At 46.3% G+C, this 17,921-nt stretch overlaps 2 long non-coding RNA genes across 2 annotated transcripts in view; both read right to left on the reverse strand.

Moving 5' to 3' along the window:
• Positions 1 to 15,279, reverse strand: part of LOC121099770 — a 29,682-nt gene extending 14,403 nt beyond the window's left edge. The window contains exons 1-3 of the long non-coding RNA XR_005834117.1: positions 14,040 to 15,279; positions 13,030 to 13,182; positions 12,271 to 12,403 (exon numbers count right to left, since the gene is read on the reverse strand). This is a non-coding gene — a long non-coding RNA (uncharacterized LOC121099770). The remainder of the gene's footprint in view (positions 1 to 12,270; positions 12,404 to 13,029; positions 13,183 to 14,039) is intronic.
• LOC121102064 lies at positions 268 to 2,366 on the reverse strand. Its single transcript, XR_005834118.1, has 2 exons — positions 2,250 to 2,366; positions 268 to 763 (listed from the first exon to the last, which is right to left on the reverse strand). It is a non-coding gene; the product is annotated as an uncharacterized LOC121102064 (long non-coding RNA).
• Positions 15,280 to 17,921: the final 2,642 nt, after the last annotated feature.

Below are 17,921 nucleotides of genomic sequence, written 5' to 3' on the forward strand. Positions count from 1 at the left end.
TTTTTTTTTTTTTTTAAAGATTTTATTTATTTATTCGACAGCGATAGAGACAGCCAGTGAGAGAGGGAACACAAGCAGGGGGAGTGGGAGAGGAAGAAGCAGGCTCATAGTGGAGGAGCCTGATGTGGGGCTCGATCCCATAACGCTGGGATCACGCCCTGAGCCGAAGGCAGACGCTTAACCGCTGTGCCACCCAGGCGCCCCTCATCACTAAATTCTTAAGAATAATGCCTTTTTAGAAATTCTATCCTCATATGACCATCATGCTTTGGGGATGAAAAGTGTTATTTTTATTAATAATACGATAGCTGAGGAAGTGAAGCATAATGTTATGTCCAGTTCAAACTCCTTGGGAGAATTTGGTTGGGAGAATGGAATTACCCAAGTTGGACTCTGCCCAGCACACCAGGCTTAAGTTATTGGGTAAGAGTACATTAGAAGAATGAATTTTGGCAGCTGACGAAATAGTCTCTCTATGTGGAAGTAAGTGACCTTGGATCCAGTTTCTTTAAAGGCTGGCTTTCTCTGGCAGGGGCAAGAGATGATACTTTGAAGGAGCCAGCATTTTGCAATGACAGCAGCAGTACCAGGAAATTTGTGGGTGGTTATGGAGTGTCGATTTCTCAGCATCCATTAGGGTAGGAACGCAGTGGATCAAATCTGTTTTTTGTTTTTGCCAGTGTTTGGCCTCTTCACTCAGGGAATCACCCATGACTGTAGCTGACTGCAGTCCAGGATTCTTGCGCTGCCCTGAATCAGATACCTATGGGCAAAAAGGAAGGCATTTATTGCTTCCTTCCTTTTTCTCTTTTTTTCTTCCCCCATTTAATTTCCCACATTGTCAGTGAATGAGTCAAAGGTTCAATATTTTTTCCCCCGAGACAGACTTTGGAAGAGTCACTGTGGAGCATCATACTGGTTCTAAACTAGTTCATCGTGACATTCTGGGATTTTGATAGGACATCTTTTCTGTGTCAAGCTGTCCCAGGGTAGCTCAAACCCCTTTGTTCACTTTTGACAAGATAGATGGAAGACAGGGTGATAACACAGCAGGATGAAAGGCAGAAAGTGACCTTAGGAAGGGTGTATGTGTGGCCGTCTCCACTGAAGGTGCAGACAGCTGAGGGAGTGGTAAAAGGCCTCCTTGTCTGAATGCCCCATATTCCAGCAAGCCCTAAGGCTGGAAAAGATTTTAAACAGTGGAGGTCTTCTTTGAGGTATTTATATCCTCTGCTAGTAAGGTTATAAGTAATCACCTTTATTGTGAATCCAAATAGAGCATATGGTGCCAGTTATGTTGCAATTTGGAGGAAACCACCTCAAAATACCTCCCCTACCAGCTGGTCCACTGTCTACAAGCTCTACTCACAACCTTTCTTTGTGTAAAAGCCCCATCTTCAAAGACCCTAAGAAAATGCTGTTGTTTCACCTGGGAGGGGATGGAGGTCAGTTGACGGGACTGGGCTTGGTTTATTTAGCTGTCAGAGGAAAATGCAAGAGTAATTTTAACTAGGAAGTTTGGGTTGGGGTGGGAGAGGTGGGTCAGCCCCAGCAATTGCTTCACAATGGAGTGCTCTGGGAAGGCAAGACCAGCAATAAAAGACACTTGTTTGGGGGAACCAGTGAGGTGAGCCACAGATTAGTGGCAACATGTGCAATCTATGAAATGGCTATTGCTTCACTGTCCCCTTCAAATCTCAACCAAGAACATTTCTTGTGGCCACTCTAATGGGAAACATGCAGGAAAGGGAATTCTGGGAAATGTAGTTCAGCCTCACCAAGTTAACACTTATCAAGCCACCATTCCAGGTCAGCTGATTCCATATCCTGTGGCCTTTCCATAACACCACATTGTCCCTTTCCAACTGGCTTTTTAAGTTACTTGTTCAACCTTAAACCCACGAAAGACATTCTTCCTAGTTCCACCTAATTTGAGTATTGATACCATCACAGGCCTCGAGCAGGGCTGGCTAGTGGCTAGGAGGCAGCATGTGTGAGAAAGACTAGGAGTTTAGCATCTTCTAGAGTAGATCCAACAACAGGCTGAACTCTGGCTGCAAAGGAAAAAGGTCTCATCTGTGGGGTGTATGTAGCAGGGGTCAGGCATTTTGTCCTTCATGTTCATCTAGCCCAGCAACACCCCCAGTCACGTAGCCAGTTACCACGTTAGGCTGTTTTCGTCCCGCACAGAGAGGTCCAAACAAGGGGAGGGGATGGGAGTGGCTAGAATATAGCCCTGCTTCTCTCACCAGGCTCAGGGATGCTTCAGCCTTGAAAAATGGAAACTCTTCCAATCCACAGGTCTAGAGGAAGCAACTATTTACAGTTCGCACAAAGGCACTGGGTGTGTGGCTGGGCCCCTTGAGTCACTTGCCTATAGTTGTCTCACAGGACTTCTCTTCTTCTCCCTTGGGGAAGCCACTGGACGTCACAGACTGCCCACAACTAGCTCAGCTCCTGGCCACCCTGAGTGGAGCTTGAGTGGACCTCCATGTGACGAAAGTAGGAGCTAAGATGAAGAAACCAAACAAATAATTTCACACCGGTCCTTTCAAAGCATCAAGACAATGACACCTTCATCATGACTTTGAAGAATTCCTCCTTTCCCTTTTGAGAGTCAGCAGAGCATTTCAATAAGAAAACTGAGCTTGATAAACAAGGATTTGGGTGTGTGTGTGTGTGTATGTGTGTGTGTGTGTGTGTGTTGTAGGAAGTGAGGTAATGCAAGTACATTTTGAAAGCACCAACTTCCCATCAAGATGGAAGGCAGCCTGTTGATTGATTTGGGCTATATATGGCCTGTGAGCTCACATAACAGGAACACGCCTTATCAGGATGCCTGGAGAGCTTACTATCCACTTAGGATGATTTTTTCGCTGCTGCCTGTCACAGCTCAGCTCTGCCTGCTGTAGCACTTCAGCCTTTTGCTCTGATGCCCCTCTGAGCTTCTACTTTGGTTCTTACGGCCCGGCACCCTCCTGGTGGTGCTATTGTGACACAGCTAATTGGAGCTTATTTAGGACAATTCTTCATATTTCCTTTTAAGCATCAAATGAAATACTGAAAGTTTTTAACGCTTGTGATTGGAATGACTATGAAAAGTACAATTGACCCACACCAGATTCTGCTGTAAGAATCAGAAAGAGGTGTACCAGTTGGCTAAGGTGCACATATCATCTGATGAAGACATGATGAACCATCCTTATATAGTGGCACTGCAAGTTATTTGGGGGGCCTGGCACGGAGCCATTCACGCACCCACATCCGTAGGCCCAACCCACAGCAGCAACACGATGCCACACGCGTTATTGTTTTCCTGGGTCCTCACTAATTCTCTCTTGTCTGCATCCCTTCCTCTCCTCTCAGGAACTTCTTCATTCTTTACTCTTAGAACCTTGCAGCATGGAATAATGCAAATAAACATAACCAATGTGTATCACACACTTGGCATGGATAACCGTAGTGCCGGGCCCTTTACAGGAATCGTTCATCCAATAGCTATTTCCTGAGGACTATAATATGTTAGAAAATGTTCCAGATGCTGGGGGTTTAGAATAAAACAGAGGAAAATCCCTACTCTCATGGGATTTACATTCCAGAGGGAGATAAAGAGAATTTTAAAAGTAAAATATATGACATGGAGAAGACGGTAAATGTTTTGTAGAAAAAGAAAATGAGGAAGGGTGCTAGGAAGTACTGGCGAGGGTCCAGGAGGGTGGGCTGTGGCTCTTTAAATAGGGCAGATGGTGAAGACTTCCTGAAGGCTGATCTGTATGACATCTCTGTAGGACACTTAATATTGTTATCTTCATTTTACAGGTGAAGAAACTGAGGCTTAGAAAAGCTTCTTTGCAAAAATAGATCTCTTATAAGATTATTCATATGTTAGAGTCTATCTCTCCCAGAAGTATTTGCTATGGCTTTCTTCCTAGCTGTAGAATGCAAAGCAATGGTACACAGCTGAGGACCTGTAACCCGAAGGATAGGGATATGCCAAAGGTGTGAGACAGAGGAAGAGCTACATTTCCTATGGATCCTATCATCGCAATGCCTTAGTCGGCCTGCTGACCCGGTCTCCCTCTTGAGCGAGGATTAACCTCAGCATGATGCTAGGCAGGGTTCTGTGGCCATGCAATAGACTTAAAAAAGAAGTTGCAGCCAATTTTTAAAAGTGGATTTACTTTTGGGGCGCCTGGGTGGCTCAGTCGTTAAGCGTCTGCCTTTGGCTCAGGGCGTGATCCCGGCGTTCTGGGATCGAGCCCCGCATCAGGCTCCTCTGCTGGGAGCCTGCTTCTTCCTCTCCCACTCCCCCTGCTTGTGTTCCCTCTCTCGCTGGCTGTCTCTCTCTCTGTCAAATAAAAAATAAAATATTTTAAAAAAAAAGTGGATTTACTTGTCAGAGCAGTTTTAGGTTCACTGCAAAACCGAGCAGAAAGCGCAGCAAGTTCCCATACGCCCCCTGCCCCCACACATGCACAGCCTCCCAGACTATCCACTTGCGGCTAGACTTTTTACTTACAAACGTTAACTCCTGCCCTGTCTTGCCTCTTTCTTAGGAATGAAATCTGGGCTGCAGATTCAAATAATATTGTTCACTAGATGCCGAGTCCCCCACGCACACCCGGGCTGCCCTGTCTGTCGGGGGCCTGCCATTGTCCCTCATCAATGGCGGGCCCTGGAGCCTGCACGGGAGGTCAGAAGGACACACAGGGAACGTGGACAGACGGCCAGGATCCTAAGTGCTGGCCGGCCTGTGAGCTGTGGCAGATCTGAGGCCTTCTCCACTTAGTAGCCCTGTCAACTCAAGCAACTTTCTCCTCCAGGCCAAGGTTGTGATTTCTTTTCTAGGAATTTCTCAACCCTGGATTTCCCCTTTTGCTTTTCAGTTTCTCAGTCTAAATTGGCTCCAGTTGCCCTCCAGACTTGCCTCAAAGCACCGTATTTAATGTTGAGCCTGGAGTAAAATTCTCTGCCGCAGGCGCTGAGTCACGGCGATGTGACTCCTCGCTGACTGGGAGCTGCCTCTCAGACTGGTGGGCTTGCCCCGTGGCTGGCAGGAAGCAGCCTCCAGCCAGACGCCCACACCGCTGGGCAGAGCCACTTCTAAGAGGCCGTGGTCGGGGTGGAAATGTGTCAGCCGCCAGGAGGGTGGAAGAGAGGCGTGGGGGTGGGAGTGACATCATGCCTGACCCTGCTGGATGTGAGGGGAGGTCATGCATGCTTGAGCTTGACTTTTTGGGGAAAAGGAGTTGAAGTCATTGATGAGCTTTCTTTACTTGAGAGTCAGGGGATGAGGTCACACTCGGGTTTACCTTATTTGGGAGAAGAAAGAATGACAGCATGCTGCGTTTCCCTTATTTGGGGTGCAGGAGTGAGCGGAGAGGGTACACCATCCTAGAAGGCACCTCGTTTAAGAGGCTGGGGAGGTGGTGAGGCTCCTTAGCCTCCACAGGGAGGTTTGCCTTCCACCCTGCAGAGCTGGCTTTTCCTCAGCTTCAGAAAGGAATCTGGAGCCGGGGATCTGGAGCCGGAGCACCCCCAGCTCCCTTGCCCTCCCTTTGCCTGACTGAGACGCTGCGCCTGGGACTGGGCTCGGAGAACGGCGCAGAACCGCACCTGCCGGCCCGTACCGACAGAGGGCGCTGCGCAGAGCGGGCGGCCCCATCAGGCAGAAGGCCGGCTTAAGAGCACTACCCTCAGGGGCCGTGCTCTAAGGCTAAATTATTCATCCACGAGGAGATCCTAGTCATTTCCTCGGACAAAGGCAGAGATCAATGGCATGATTTGGAAACAATGTCCTAGGTGAGCAACTACTGACACAATAAAAGGTAGGAGTGATCACATAAATTATTCACATTCACTCATTCATCCCATTCAACAAATAATCATTGAACATCAACTATGTGCTAAGCACTAGGCCTTGGGGATACAGACAGGTTCGGCTTTCCTGGAGCTTAAATTAATATTATACACTGTACGTTTGAATTCTCCGAGGTATCTAATTATAGCCACAGGAAAAGGGAGAGGGGGCAACAGATGAGTCCTGCTGCCCCTGGGGCAGGATTAGACTTACTAAGTGAGCTCTCAAAAATGTGAAATTGCTCATTCATTTACACTGCCTCTGTCTCAGCGTCTATTCATCACAGAGGTTCAAAATACACTTAAAAATAAAATAAGTAGGTCTGTTTCTTCACAGGCCTCTCATACAGGTCTTACATACTGAGACCCACAAAATACCCAGTCCTACCCCACACAGGTGTGGTCCCATAATAGTAACCGGCAGGAGAGTCTCCTGGGACCTCTAGTTGCCCTTGTCTGTCACTGACAAACCTCTATCTCTTCTTCTAGGCCTGCACCTCATTACCCACCCAAGTCACTTTACAAGTGGAAGATGGCCTTTTCTTCCCCTAAGGATCTGCCAGAACCAGAGAGATGAAGAAGTCATTGCGAATTAATGAAGTTCCCGAATGTCAAAACAGAAATCAGTCCTGTCAATAAACACAACTGGGAGTGAAGTATGTGAGTAGAGTTGCCTGGACGGTTCCTCAGCGGATCCCAGGAGGGAACCGAGGGAGATAGGAGCAGGGAAAGGCTCCTGCTGCGACGTGGAAGAAGGGATTGAGGCTTGACTGATGGGAAGGGAGGAATGGGAAAGACAAAATGGGTTTTCTTTTTTGAAGAAAAATTACACAAATCATTTTAAATTATTTTTAAAAGAGTGGCACGTCATCAGTCTTATCAGCTTTTTTTTTTTTTTAGAGAGAGAGAGCGCGAGCGAGTGAGCGAGTGTGCATGTCTGGGGGTGGGGGTGGGGGAGGGGCAGAGGGAGAGGGAGAGAGAGACTCTTAAGTGGGCTCCATGCCCAGCACAGAGCCCAATACAAGGCTCGATCTCGTGACCCTGAGATCATGATCTGAGCTGAAATCAAGAGTAGGATGCTTAACTGACTGAGCCACCTAGGTGTCCCCAAAATAAATAAATAAATATATCCATCCATATATTTTTTTTTCTTTTTTTTTTTTAAAGTAGGCTCCATGCCAGTGTGGAGCTCAACACAGGTTTGAATTCATGACCCTGAGATCCAGACCTGAGCTGATATCTAGAGTCAGATGCTTAACTGATGGAGCCACCCAGGTGCCCCTCCCAAATCAATTTAATTTAACGTTGAAAAAAATATAAATAAGCCCTGGCATGGGAAAATATCATAAACAAGAAAATTAATATATACACAGACAATAAGGAGAAGTGTGGCGCTTATGATACAGTATAAAGACACAAAGAGCAGGACCCAATCCCCTTCCTAAGGACAGAACTACCAGGTCTCCCTACCATTTCCGGACCTCCCCCACCTCCTACCTGGCCCTCAGTGATGAAGTTCACCTCTGATGCACAGGCATCACCCTTATTCACGGAGAAATCTATGAACCTCCAAGATGAGCTAGAGGAGAAGGGAGGTGGCAGGACTCATATTCCTCCAGGGAATTACCGGGCAGAGTAGGATACTAAACATCTGTCCAGACTACACAGAGATGTGCCAAGCCCTTGGAAGCCAGTTCTCTGATGCGGACTTGTGAGCCCTTGGGTGGGGTCCAGTATTCCCAGTCTATATATAAGTTACCCTCCCTCCCTCTTTTTCCTCCTTCCTTCCTCCTTCCCTCCTTCCCTCCCTTCCTTCTGTGTAGTAAGTAGAGTATACAGAACATAATTTAATCTGTTTCAGTTGATAATAAAAATCCTTCTGGAATTTCAGATTCACCGTTAGGAATTATTTTCATCAGATATAATGACAAATACTGATGTAGAGAGAGTCTGGAGACTAGTCTGAATTGTCAAAGCCTTGAGAAATATCCTGAAAGTTGGCTATGAGAAATTCTTAATTTACAGTCACTTTCTTGAGATTTTTCATTCTCTCCTAAAAGTCAGAGGCAGAAGAATTTCTGATCAGCTGAGGTTTCTGGTTGTTTAGTCTCTGGTGGAAGCTTTCCTTGCCACTGTCCTCTTCTTTTCCAGATACATCAGGGTTAAAATATTGGGAACAACCTAACAAGGGGAAAAATCTCTTCTATTTATATAAACCATCCACATATCTGGCTGCAAAATCATCTTCATATACATAATTATCTCTGGTTGAAACATTTTATCTTGATTAATTAAAGCACTTCTGCTGCTCCCAACAGCAGGGAAGAGTTTCTGGAAAGGACTCCAAAGTCACTTTGCCTCCTTAAAAGCTCTGTTGTCCACAAGTCTAGACTGGGAAATGCCTACCATCACTTTAATGATTTTATCTAGTACAACAGATGTGTGGCAATTACATATTTTAAATTACTTCTGTTTTAATTGAACACTACCTACATAATTAACAACCTCGATTTAAAAAAAATGCTTTTCGGGGCGCCTAGGTGGCTCAGTGTTTAAGCATCTGCCTTCGGCTTAGGGCGTGATCCCAGGGTCCTGGGATCGAGCCCCACATCAGGCTCCTCCCCTATGAGCCTGCTTCTTCCTCTCCCACTCCCCCTGCTTGTGTTCCCTCTCTCGCTGGCTCTCTCTCTCTCTCTCTCTCTCTCAAATAAGTAAATAAAATCTTAAAAAAAATTGAATAAATGCTTTTCTATTTTAAATGTCACAGATTTTCACTGTAGAAAATTATAAAATAGAGAAACAAAGAAGAAAATAAAAATCACCTAAGTGATAAATACCATTACTAAGTGACAAATCACTACTAAGTGATAAATACCATTAACATTTTGGTAAATATCCTTCAGTATTATTTTACAATTTTTTAATATTCAACCAAATATTACATTCTGAAAGCTTACATTCTCATAGGGATTTGATTTTTTTCCACTAAAAAATATGTCCCACACATTTTGCCCTTGCAGTTAAATATCCATATGCAACAGGACATTTAATGTCTATGTGGCTCTCAGTCGTTAGATATATCATAATTTATGTAATAAATCTATTGAGAACCTCAATTAGATTGTTGTGCTGTTTTCACCGTTATATGTAACCCACACATGGACAGTGTTGGGCATAAATCTTTTCAAGAATCCCTAACCACTTCTTTATGGCAAATTCCCAGAAACAGAATAGCTGGCTGACGGGGATTAAACATTTTCAAGTCTTTTGCTAAAAATACTGCCAAACTGGCCTCTGGAACGTATGGATGTATACATTTATTCTCTTAAAGACAGTTAAGAGAGTGACTCTCCATCTTCAACAACATATGGTCTTCAAAATAAAACTTTTACTAATTTGGTTGTTGAAAATGGGAATTTCATTTTCGTTGCAATGACTTTGGATACTAGTGAGGTGAACCCTGTTTTATGCATGTAATTGGCCATTTGTATGCGGGCTCTGGGGAATGGTCCATTCACACCATCTACTCAAGTTCCTTCTGTGAGGGTTATCTTTTACTGATTGGTTTGTAGGTAGCTAATTGGTCTTTTCCACAGTCAGACCATTTCCAAAGTTGAATTTTATGGCGATGTTTGTTTTACATGCTTCCTTTTTGTCACCTTCTTTACGAAGGTCATGGAAAATGAAGGCATGCTAAAAACTGGCCAAATTACCTTGCTTCCTAATTTACAAGTAATCTTTTTTTCCCTAAGCCTACTCATGTAATTACTCTGTTTTGAAATTTTGCAGGGACTCCTTTCCACGTTTATTTATTTTAAAGATTTTATTTCTTTATTTGACAGAGAGAGCACAAGCAGGGGGAGCAGCAGGCAGAGGGAGAGGGAGAGGGAGAAGCAGGCCCCCCACGGAGCAGGGAGCCGATGCGGTGCTCGATCCCAGGACCCCAGGATCATGACCTGAGCCAAAGGCAGACGCTTAACAGACTGAGCCACCCACGTGCCCTCCTTTCCACCTTTAGAATGAAAATGAAACTTACCAGAAAAAATGAGGATGTAACAGCAGACCTCACCTGCCGCTGTGCTGTTCAATACAGTAGCAAGGGCAGCTCTTTCATTAACTGTTCTTATCACACACACACACACAGAATAATAATAAATAAAGAGGTGATGGAGGTGATGATTTCCCAGGTGTGTACTTTTCACCAAACTCATCAAATCGAATACATCGATTCATCACAGTTTTGTTTTTTTTTTTTAAAGATTTTATTTATTTATTTGGCAGACATAGAGACAGCCAGCGAGAGAGGGAACGCAAGCAGGGGGAGTGGGAGAGGAAGAAGCAGGCTCATAGCAGAGGAGCCCGATGTGGGGCTCGATCCCAGAACGCCGGGATCACGCCCTGAGCCGAAGGCAGACGCCTAACCGCTGTGCCACCCAGGCGCCCCTCACCACAGTTTTTTGTATTGCGATCATGATGTGGAGAACAAGGCAAAAGGAGATGAAGACAAAATTAAATTTCCTTACAACTTGCAGCCCATCGACAAATACTCGAGACAGGCAGAGTATGACTTTTCTCCAGGAAATCCCAACTGTCTTAGCGTTAATGCTTTGCTAAAAGCAAAAAGCAACCTTTGCTTGACAATAGCCAGACCTTCAGCATCCTGTAAGTCTTCCTTAACATATGGAAATCGTTTCTGGAAACTTCTTTGTTCCTAGCCCCCCAACTTTAAAGTATAAAACCAATAGCTCCTCAAAACCCCAATGCAGGGGTGCCTGGGTGGCTCAGTTGGTTGGGTGTCTGCCTCTGGTTTGGGTCATGATCCCAGATTCCTGGGATTGAGCCCCGCATTGAGTCCCCATCGGGCTCCCTGCTCAGCGGGGAGTCTGCTTCTCTCTCCCCAGGCTCGTGCTTTTTCTCTCACTCTCTCTCTCTCAAATAAATAAATAAAATCTTTAAAAACAAAACAGGGGCGCCTGGGTGGCACAGCGGTTAAGCATCTGCCTTCAGCTCAGGGCGTGATCCCGGTGTTATGGGATCGAGCCCCACATCGGGCTCCTCCGCTATGAGCCTGCTTCTTCCTCTCCCACTCCCCCTGCTTGTGTTCCCTCTCTCGCTGGCTGTCTCTATCTCTGTCAAATAAATAAATAAATTCTTTAAAAAAAAATAAAAAATAAAAACAAAACAAAACCAAAAGACCCTGTGCAGGTCTTTCTGCCCATGGGTCCTATCCCCATGTTTTAAAAAAAACACCTTTTTTTTACTGAAAATGCCTCAAGAATTCTTTCTTGACCATTCACTCCCAGACCCCGCATCAAATCACATCAAATCATATTTCAATAAAGTTGTGTTAAAAAAAATACACTAGCCACTAATCACATGTGGCTAAATTTAAATTTAAAAAAAGACATAAAACTAAAATTCAGTTCTTTGCTTGCTCGATAACCACATGTCGCTGTGGCTACCATTTTGGACAGCACAGATACAGACATTTTCCATCACTGCAGATAGTTCTCGACAGCAATGATGAACAGATTTCATTTTCTAGTCTCTGGGTCTGCTCTCTTCTACTTCTAGCTTATGCTTGGGATGCCTTTCTCCTTTTCTTTGGCTCATTTCCATACATCCTTCAACATACAGCTCAGATGCCACCTACTCTGGGAAAGTGTCTCCTGACCACGCCAGTCCTTGGTCTGGATGGCAGGTTCTTCTGTGGCCCATAGAGCTCGGCCACAGCATCCCTGCTATAGCCAACCACAGATGTCATTTCATTGGTCCTTGGCCCCTACGAGCTCAGGGAGGGAAGAGTACGTGTCTTTAACTTCAGATTCCCCGGGACCCAGCATAGTTTCTGAAAAAGGGACAAAGCTTGGTGTACTATATGGACTGCCCACCATTTGCCCCACCCTGTGCAAATGCAATGGCTCATTCTTAAAAATTCTCAAGAACTAGGGGCACCTGGGTGGCACAGTGGTTAAGCCTCCAACTCTTGGTTTCGGCTCGGGGAGTGATGTCAGGATCCTGGGAACAAGCTCCAGGTCAGGCTCCCTCAGCATGGAGTCTGCTTGAGTTTCTCTCTGCCGCTCCCCTGTGTGGGTGCACTCTCTTGCTCTCAAATAAATAAATAAATCTTAAAAAAAAATTCTCAAGAACTAAAATGCATACAAAAAAAGCATTTAAGGAGCAACAGATGTTTTAAAGAATAATACAATGATTGACTATAATAAAGTAATGAAATACATGGGTGTACTTTACAAGCTGCCTCAGAGAAGACAGTTATAATAACAATACTATACCCTTTCCCTTGTGAGAGATATAGACAGTATCTTTATACTTCAACACATGTATGTCATTGGAGCAATTATGAACCATATCCTCTTAATTAACCAAACATAAAAGAGTATGAAAACTTACCTGTTATCATTAGTCTTCTGGAGGCTCTCTGGGGTCTTCATCGCATTTTTCTTCTAAGTTACAGCTATTACTGCAGAATGTGCATTTCTGAGGAACAGGCATTTTTGAGCAACAGGCCCAAGACACATTTTTCCTTTCAAATTAAAAAAAAAAACACAATATGTATTTCTTAGAGGAAAAAATTAAATATACTGTTACATATAAAGAATAATGGATAACTCACTCTTAATCTTACCCTCAACTGACAATTTCTGTTTGCATTTGGCACATAACCCCAAATTTTAAAAATCGGAGATATATGTATTTTTGTTTCTTACAAGAGTGAGATCACACTGTACTTAGATTTTTTTCAATTGACACATCATGAATAAGTTTATTTGTCAATAAATATGCCTGTAACATAATTTTCAATGTCTGTCTAGTGTTTTATTGTAAAAATGTACCATTTAAAAAATCACTCTCTGTTTTTCGGAAGTTTAGATGATTTCTATCTCCCTCTCGCCCCCACTCTTGATAATAGTGCTGTGCTGGATGGCTCTCCTCCTGACTAAATGTTTTCTGGAGATCTGTAGATCTGAACTTCTCCACGGAAGAAATAAGCAATGCCCTTCTTTTGGGGTTTTAGAGTGTGTTGGACAGAGGCGGATAAAAACCTGCCCAGACCAATCCAGGAACAAAGCAACCAAATTAATGGGTCGAGAGAGGTCAGTGGGCTGCTGGTAGTACACTCCCTAGAAAACAGTCTGGGGCAAAACTTACCTGCTAATCTTCTTTGGGAGGTGCAATGGCAGGGTCATAAAAATGAGGAAAGAAGACAATCAAGGCAGGGAAGGAGGAAAGTCAATACTGGTTAATGAGTTGGTCACAGCTTCATGGTAAAACACAGCCTGTTTCTTGCTGACATGGATGTCTCTAGAAGGACATACCCAACAGTTGAGTTTGGGGATGATTGGTAGGAGGGAGGAAGAGGATATTTGCCTGCTTCCTGGGGTCTCCTTTCTGTTTTTGATTCAAGTAAGTCCCACTGGGCATGACTCGCCCCACTTCCAGGTTGTGTCGCCTGGTCCCTGTGGACAGCCATTGCTGGAGCAGTTTGACACTCAGGTGGCCTGTGCTCCCTTTGTCTGAAAGTGGTTGGAAGAGGGAGGGGCTCCCTGGGTCTGGTCAGGGAGAAGGCGGGTGACAGAGATGCTCCCACTGTGGCAGGCTCCCTGGAGTCCTGCCAGGATCTAAGCCTCACCCTGGAGGAGGCAAGGGAGTGAGGAATACACCGAGACATGGTACCAGCAGAGGAGGGGGACGACCTCTAGCTTTTCAACCTGTGCTTCTCCTTGGAGGCCCATCAAAGCCCTTGGTTTTGAGAAAAAAGGGATTTCATGGAGGGCTGTCCACGTGAAATACCAAGTCCCAGTCTCTCCAGGAGGTAGGACAGGAATGCAGTGTTGTAAAGAACGGGAAAAGGAAATTAAGTTCTGTGGGCAGGAAAGCTCCACCTTTCCTCTGGGGACAGAAAAAGATCAAGAGGTCAGATGGGGACGCTTGGCTGAGCCGAGCCACGCCTTCCTCCACTTCTCCGGGTCTGGACCATCCAGGCCACAGGACAAGCAGGCAGCCTGGGCTCCCCCGGGAGCAGGCTTCGGAGGGGGCGGGCAGATACAAAGTGTGTACATCCTCGGGTGCCCTGAGATCAACGGCACCTCCAAATGATCACCCCAATACCCCAAGGGGCAGGGGCAGAGGAAAGAGGAGAGTTACGTCCTTAGACTCACACTTAGAGCTCTGTTTGAGTGGTTTCCTTTTGACTTTCCAGACTTGAAACAGGGCAAGTTTCCAGCAATTAGCTGGGCTATTAAAAAAAAATGGCAGCAAAGCAAAGGAAGAAACTAGGGTGTGAAAGAAGAGGAAGAGGCAGGGACAGAGGAGAATGAGTCCGCTGGGTGGTTTCCCCGAGGTGTCCTAATGCCAAGGACAAGTTCAAGCAACACTGTGTGTGTGAGTCTCATTGTGCGCGGCCAAGTCTGCTCTGGGCATTGTCAGTCTGCCCACGACGCTTTCCCCTTGCAGCTTTTGGTTTTCTGCAGGACCAGATGGTAGTTTTTTCTTTTCACAAGGATTTGAAAACAGAGAGGAAGCTCTCAGGCAGACTTTGTAAGATTATCTAGGCTTTGGGTGTAACTGAGGATGGGCTTAAATTCTTTCCCATTTCCCACTGCCTGAAGGACGGGCTCAAGAGCTCGCTGGCGTGGGCGGCTCCTCTGGGACACCTGCAAGCTGATCCACCATGGCTTCCCATCTGCACCTGCCTCCCCGTGATGGCACATGATCCCTCCCTGACACCGTGTGGTGCTGCAGGCTTCTGGACCCACCCAGAAAGCTCTCCCCCAGTCCTCTCATTTTTGCCAGGGGCTTCACATGCGTCAAGACTCAGCTCAGGTTTACCTCCAGAAACCGTTCCTCTCTGTCTCCGGGTGAATCTGACCACACGCCCCCTTGCACTCGTGTAGTGTGGGCTCTTATAATGGATTCTAGCTGTTGAATACTTGGCTATCTTTTCCTGTCAGATTAGGAATTGCTTAAAAACAGGGATCATATTCATTTTTGATCCTTCAGCACCTAGAACAGTGTCTGATACCTGGAGTGTGCTTAGAAAATGCAGTTGGTGGGAAAGCCTGTCTTTCCAGAGAACCGTGTTTACACACTTGCTAACCCGCTCATCGTGCAGCCCACTGGCACTGCTTCCCTGTGACTCTCCTGGCAAGCACCAGCTCCTCCGGGGCAAAGCTACAAGCTTACTGCCTGTAAGACAAAGTCTAGTACCTCCAGGTGTTAAATTCATGTTGGCTTTAGGAAAACGTACAATACCGTAGGCTACTTCTTACATTACCCAGAGCTCAGTTCACAGTCATCATGATGCTGGAAAATCTCTTAAGTGCAAGCGCTGAGCTAGGCACACTGTATGCATCACACTACTAACCTTCACAACAGCCCTTAAGGTGGGTATCCCCTCCCTGCTGCCCGTTTTACAGATGGGGAGACAATGACTTGAGGAGAGAAGGGATTTGCTCCAATACACACATCCGGACAGTGACAGAGATGAGAGGTCGACTCCGGTTTGAAATCAATGCTATGAGGCAGCCAGACTTTTGGCTGTAGCCTTTACCCCCAGAATTTCCAGCTACCTGTCAGTGTTTGAACTTCTGGAGAAAAGGGAACCAGTCATCCTTCCCTAACTCCACCCATGGCTCCTCACAGCCCAGTGACTGCTGCAGAATAGAGCTAGCCATCCACCTGGAGGACTGTATATATGATTACATTGTCACTTCATTTTACTCTCTTGCTAGCGAACCATGGGTCATACCGCAGAGACCCTGAAAACAGCTATGACTTATGGCTGAGGATACAGGTAGAATTTCCAGAGCACAGATTGTCTTTACCTTGATTGGAACCAGGACTGGTAATAAACCATGAACATAGATTTGTAATTTAGCAAGGACAGAATTGGAAGTAAGACCAGCATGGGGATACCTAACATTTTAGGGCTTCCTGAGAGGGGCAGAATATGGATGCCTTTAATATAAACAGAGACCAGAGAGTTTACATTAACTGCCTCGAGGTTATACATCAGGTAAATGGAGAGTGAGGGTTTGAATTCACTTTGGATTCCAGGACCTGTGTTGGAAATGCGGGTCAGACCTAAACTGTGGTGGCCTTGAAACATAGGCTAAGGTCTACAGACTCTATTACATAGACAGCGAGAAGGTTTCGAGCAGAGGAGCCGTAAGATCAGAATTACACTTTGGAAAACCAGTCTAGCCATAGAGAAGAGGAGAAAGCAAGGCTGGAGGGATGAGCAGTTTGCGGGGAGACCATTAAGAGGGCTGCTGCCAATCGTTGTGCTTAGATGAGGTTTGCTCTCCAACACGTCAGGCCTGAGACAACAGGACAGAGGACATGCCCAGAAGGCAGCAGGAGGTGAGAGGCGGAGGGCAGCGGTAGCCGGGGGCACGGCCCTGGGAGTTGCTGTAGAAAGGCAGCAGGCATCACCCTGAAAGTCACGAGGTCACTGACGGCTCCCGTGAGGACCTGGGGGGGACAAAGGGCTGAGGGTGAAACTTGGAGATTTGGCATATTCAGAGGGAAGGAGAAAGGCAGGGAATTTTGAAGATGACGGGAGGAACCGTCAGAGAGGTGCTGCCCAGAGCAAGGACTTGTAGCAAACAGGCTGACAAAATAATTTAACAGCAGACTCCAGCATTCCTCTTGTGGAACTGTGCTGAGAGAATCTTTGATAAGCTGCCAGGGTGGAAGAGGTGAGTGAGGGTGTCCATAGCAGGAGGCCACGGAAGAATGGGGAAAGTTAAACTGCCCTGCACTGACTGAGGAATTTGAGCTGGGGGTGGGGTGTGGAGCACACAAGAGAGAGGGGCTGGGGAAAGGGAAAATGGGGGTGGAGGAAAGGTGACGAGGTGGGGGTGGGAGGGGGTTGGGAGGTGGAGGAACAATTTGTGGACAGGCTGAGGGCTTTTACAAATATGAGGCTGGAAAGTGGCCTGCATGGCTCTCGTGAATGCTCTGTTCTCTCCCCAAACCTTCACTAGAGTCGGGGGAAATCAAGGACCAGGGCAGACTCCTCTTTCAGGTCTGGAAGAGGGATCAAACACGTGGAACCGTGGGGGTGATGCGTGGAAGACATTCCGCAGAAGCAGAGGTTCAGAGCCAGTGGCCTAAAATCATACACACACTGAAATTTTGTGGTTTGGGGAGGGCATGGGACTTCCAAAGGGCTTGGGATGGGGGTATAGCCAGTGTCATCTAAATCTTAAGAGACGTTCAGACTCCAGCTGACCTCTGCGGTACAACCTTATGAGGGAAGATGTGCCATTAAAGTTATTTTTTTCCGAATGAACTAAATATGTTGGTGGATTTTACAAGAGTGAGCATGAGTGAGGGGAGCCCGCAGTGAATGGTTTGAAGATGAGTAGGCTGGAGGGAGGACACCGAAGTTAAGGCAGCATGACACAGACTCGGTTCACATGGGACCCCATGGGGCAGGCTGCCCAGCTGCGAGTCATTAGTTTAAACTGTCTGCTGGAGAACATCTCTGGGACTTTTCTGGTCCCTTTGCTTGTGAGTAATTGTTTCCTAGAAAACTTTTCCTAACCCCAAATGTTCCTCCTGAGCTGGAAGGACAGGAGCTAACAGAGAAGGTCGCAGAGAAGCAGGGGGTGGGCGACTGCAGGAGGTCAGGGAGGCCGGGGAGGCTGCCGGAGAGGCGGGAGGGCAGGGGGCTGGGCACCAGGCCTGGAGAAGAGCGGCGGCTGAGGGACCTGGCTGACGGGCCGCTCCAGCTCTCCCCACCTTTCAGCACAGACACTGATGAGACTTTTCCTCCGATTACTGTAAGTCACAGACCAGGGCTGCGCACGCCCCGTGTACACGTGCATCTCTGAGCACTGCAGGAAATTCTGGCTGTCACTGGGAGAAACAAACGACAGTCAAATAAAATTCATGAAAGCACCTCTCACACCCTGTCAAAAGGTTGAGGATTTAACAAAAAATTTTTAAAGCTGTACATTTATTTTAGTAAACTCTACCCCCAAGTAGGGCTCAAACTCAGGACCCCCAGATCAAGAGTCACATGCTTGGCTGAC

This window comes from Ursus maritimus, unplaced genomic scaffold (genome assembly GCF_017311325.1).
Source record: "Ursus maritimus isolate PB19 unplaced genomic scaffold, ASM1731132v1 scaffold_12, whole genome shotgun sequence".
Classification (NCBI taxonomy): Eukaryota; Metazoa; Chordata; class Mammalia; order Carnivora; family Ursidae; genus Ursus; species Ursus maritimus.